This window comes from Mus pahari, unplaced genomic scaffold (assembly GCF_900095145.1).
Source record: "Mus pahari unplaced genomic scaffold, PAHARI_EIJ_v1.1 scaffold_7660_1, whole genome shotgun sequence".
NCBI classification, from domain to species: Eukaryota; Metazoa; Chordata; class Mammalia; order Rodentia; family Muridae; genus Mus; species Mus pahari.
In genome coordinates this window covers 61,195-65,846 of record NW_018393956.1, presented here as the reverse complement: position 1 = coordinate 65,846, position 4,652 = coordinate 61,195, and the positions used below count along the sequence as shown (strand labels likewise).

The 4,652-nt window shown below is 43.2% G+C and overlaps 1 non-coding gene across 1 annotated transcript; it reads left to right on the top strand.

Annotated features, from left to right (window-relative positions):
* The first annotated feature begins 1,856 nt into the window (after positions 1-1,856).
* Positions 1,857-1,999, top strand: LOC115063381. The gene has a single exon (XR_003843221.1). It is a non-coding gene; the product is annotated as a small nucleolar RNA SNORA48 (small nucleolar RNA).
* Positions 2,000-4,652: the final 2,653 nt, after the last annotated feature.

Below are 4,652 nucleotides of genomic sequence, written 5' to 3'. Positions count from 1 at the left end.
TGAATTTAGGGGGGGTCCCCAAAAATGGGGTCCTACAATTTCAAACCTCATCTCCCATTATTGGACAGATCTCCATAAACAAATTACATCCTAAGCCTGTGAGATGTTTCAGTGGCTATAGGTACTTGCTATCAAGCTGATAACCTGAGTTCAATCCCCAGATACTACATGGCAGGAGAGTACTTACTCCCTGAAAATTGTCTTCTCACCTCCGCACATGTATATGTGCTCTCCCCAAATAAATGAAAGTATAATTTAAAAGAAGCATATCATTTCACATTTCCTGATGTCTCTTTCCTTATCACGTATCACTAACATTACAAATGGTTTTTCTTGGTTATTTTCTGTCTCAAATGCAATGAAACTATGGAAAGGCGTAGTTTTTTTATTCTTTCATTTTTCTCACTGTCATGCCTTCAGCACTTAGTACAGTGTTTTTCATGTAACAAGTAATCGATCATATTTATTTAATAAACAAATACCTCTGTATTTATTTGAACTAACCTATAATTTGAAGTCTTGTTTTTACAAATGAAGTCATTTGTAATAGGTACACACATAAATGATATTACTGTATTTACACATATTTATGTTTTTGTTCTTTCTCTTATTTTCAGGTTATTTTATCCACATGATTTATTACAACTACCATTATTTTCACAAGTTTGCAAATTTGATGGAGACGAAAAACAAGGTGAAACACAGCAAACAACTCGCTTGTAGGAAGTAAGTACTTTTTCGAGACATAGTCTTACTGTATAAGACTTTGTCTATGGCTGGCTAGGAATTTAGAGATCCACCTGTCTGCCTCCCTCTGTAGAACAAGCAATTTAAGTGTATCCCCACTAGCTTACAAATAAATGAGACTCAAACTATGGTTATTTTATTTGGCTTTGACAATTTCTGGGGGGTAACCTCAAATCTACAGTTCTAACTGCTGGCCTGGCTAGCTCCCCAGTGGTGTACCTCAGATGCTATTTATCCTGATCATATGCCCATGGCCCATCTCCTCTCATGGTGGTTTCCTCTCTCTCTTTCTTCTCCTTCTCCCCCTTGTCTCTCCTCCTCCATCCAGGTCACTCCCAAATCCATCTATCATTAATCCTCCAGTAATTGGCTGCAGCCAATTTTATTTAACCAATAGTTTAAATCAAGGAACCAGGTTTGCACAACAAAAGCTTGTAAACTTGAGAAGTCACTTGGAGGCCTAGATCTTCCTATAGAATTTAGCATTATAATACATAGCAACAAACTAAACCACAACAGCTTTCCTCTAAGAACTGAGATTAGTGTGCCACAATGCCCAGCTGTAGGCATTTAATTTTTACAACAAACGTTTTAATGAATTTTAAAAATATGTATGTGAAATAATGTAACATTTGTGCTTGTTTCATGTTACAGATTATAGCTTTGGAGAAAGTTCCATTAATGAGTAAGTTTTTGTTATTAAAAAACATACCCATTGAACACTAACAACTAGAAAATAATTTTCAAGTTAGGTACAAATTGTTTTTGAAAGTTGTAACATGTAGAGTTATTAATTAGAGTAAAGAAATAATTTGTTATATACTATCTCAACTTTTGTAAGTAAAATTATTTGTAGTTCATGAATTTCTTCCTAACCTCTTACAATTCTTTCTAGTTCAGCTAAATGATCTCATTTCCTAGCTGTCTTAAATATTGACATTCTTCATTGTTCTTTGTGTCCTTAATTCTTTTATTTGTAGCATAAAGTATATTAAATTAATGATGCTTATTTTCAAGCAAAGGTATTAGTAGTTGGAACCCCTGAAGATCATAAGACAAGCAATGTCACTTCAAAGAATAAACAAAATTTTAGTCAAAATCGCTTGGTAAACCCTTGCAATGGGCAAAGAGACACCTTGTTGTTGGTGTTGTTCTTATATCAGTCATGGGCAGAGCAGATGGCAGTCCTTTGTTCATCCTAGCTTGATGCCTGGCTTGGTGGCCAAAGTTCTCTTATGCTTAGGACGCATCAAAATTAAACCAAATCCAGGAGGCACCGTGTGGAAGAAAGAAGACAGAGACTTGCTCTTCAGCGCATGGCACAGGCAGGCCATAGATACCCACTTTCTGCCATGCCATGCAGCATGAATGGAGGATGTCATCCAGAGTCTCCCCAACCACATGCCCAGCCTGCAGTGGGAGCCACTAAAATGTATAAGTATGTGGTGATCAGCTGGGAGAGAAAGAGAAGTAGATCGAGCAGCTTGAGCATTGTGAAGAGAGATGGAACTGGAGGGTGGAGAGGAGTAGCCTGTTGTGAGTGGCCAGACCTGTCACCTGGGGTCGTGGTAAAGTCCCATCCCAAGCTGCTGGTGAGGGCCATGTCTGGGTCCGTGGCTATGCAATGGCAGGGGTCAGTGTCTGTGGCTCATATTACTACTAGAGAACAGAGGGACTCCCTGGTTAGGGCAGCTGCTGGTGACCACATGGATGTCCAGGAGCTGTGCATAGCTGGCCATGTCCCTCACTGGACGTAGTGCTCTGGAGACCTGGCCTCATATTTCATCACTGTCAGCACTTGGGAGAGTGGGCCCTGTGTCTCCCCAAGGTGGTCCAATGGAACTGGCGATTGTGGTGGGAGTATAGGTGAGCTGGCTCTGAGGGCCTGAGTGTGGGAGAGCTAACCCCGCCACTTGTCTGCTGTGGAGTGGCATGGGCACAGAGGCAATGCCCCTCTCCCTGGACACCTCCTGTTTTGAGCTCAGGAGAGCCCTGGCCCTTACCAGCTGCAGCACTCAGGAGAGTGGGCCCTGCACCTCACCTGGACAGCACAGCAGAGCTGATCCTGATGGTTGGGACTTAGGTGAACCAGCACTGAGGGTGAAAGTGTGGGAGAACTGGCTCCTGCTGTTAGGTGGCATGGGTGTGGGGGTGATGCCCTTCCCACCTCATCCCTTATAGGCTGCTGCAATCAGGAGAACTGACCCTGAGGTCATGGGTAAGCTGGCCCTACCCCTCCCAGGCTGCAGCACTTAATGGCAGATAAGGGAGAGTTGATATGCTAATCAGCTGGTGTGCTGCCCTTTATAGGCCCTGTATCTCATCTGGGCAGCACACTAGAGCTGGCCCTAGTGAAGGGGATGCAGGTGAGCTGACCCCGAGGTTTAGAACATAGGACAGCTGGCTCTGTCATTTATCTGGAGTGAGGTGAAGTGAGTGAGGGGATGGTGCTTTCCTCCTCCCCACCTTGCCACCAGAGAGCTGGCCCTGGGGTCTTGAGAGTGGGAGATCTAGCCCTGCCCCCTTATTAGCTGTAGCACTCAGGAGAATGGGCCCTACACCTGGCCTGGGCAACACAGTGGAGCTAGCCCTGATGTCAAAGGCATAGGTGAGCCAGCCTAGAGGGTGTGAGAGCTGGCCCAGCCCTTTATGGGCTGCAGTACTTGGGAATAGTTGGCCCCTGAGCCAAGGCTCAGGGCAGCTGGCTCTAGAGGCTTGGGTACAGTGAGCCAGCTCTGAAAGCTTGGTACTGGGAGAGTTGACCCTGCCTCCTGCAGAGGGTGGTAGTGGGCAGCAGAGCAGTGCTGGAGAGCTCATCCTGGTGGTGCAGATAAGGGAAAGCAGGTGTACTAACCAGCTCAGCCACAACCCAGGCTCAGATCCAGGGTTCTAAATTGGCCCACCCCCAAATCTATATTGTTTGCCAATGGTTGGAGTGAGTAAAATAGCTGGCCAGTCCTACTGATCCAGGGCTGCAGGATCTCCATGACAAAGAGCAGCAACAAGATGACACAGAGAAGTCCTGGTGAAGATTCAATATTGATGGTGTCACAGAAACCAGAGGCTCTCAGGCCAGACTGATGACTCATTGCAATGAACATTCACAAGTGAAGATGTGTGGATAGAGGGGCATATTGTGGGATACACTGTGACACACACTGTGATATATTATAGCTTCCACGATGAGATTTTTTTTATGCCTTTTTGTTTATTTATGTATATTTTATTTTGGGGAGGAGGTTGCAAGGGCAAAGGTGGATATGAGGGGGTGGGGAGATAAGTTGGACTAAGGTGCATGATGTGAAACTCATAAGGAATCAAAAACAATTCCTGGTAAATGAAACTGAAGTAAGGGAGATAATTAACTACTAATAATATGTGATGTAAGACTGAAGAAAAGCTAAGGAGACTAAACAGGATAAAGAGGACTATTGTGTAATAATAAAAGGCAGACTATTGTGTAATAATAAAAGGCAGTATTACTGAAGTAATATATTTACTAAGCTATACATATATAGCAAAATTGTTATAAATACATAAAGGGTAGTATTACTGAAGTATTAATATATCCATATATAGCAAAGTTGTTATAAATACATGAAGAACTTGAGAAAATAGAACTATATTGGGTAATTTCAAACTGGCTTTTATTATTGAACAGATCTGAAAGATTAAGAGATGAAGCTGGGCGTGGTGGCACATGCCTTTAATACCTCACATCAACTAATAAAAGCCAATAATTTGATTTTCAGGAAATTTCTAGGTGGTTGACATCATGAGGTAGCTTGAAATAGACTATGATGGACAGGCAGTGGTGGTGCATGCCTTTAATCCCAGCACTTGGGAGGCAGAGGCAGGCAGATTTCTGAGTTTGAGGCCAGCCTGGTCTACAGAGTGAGTTCCAG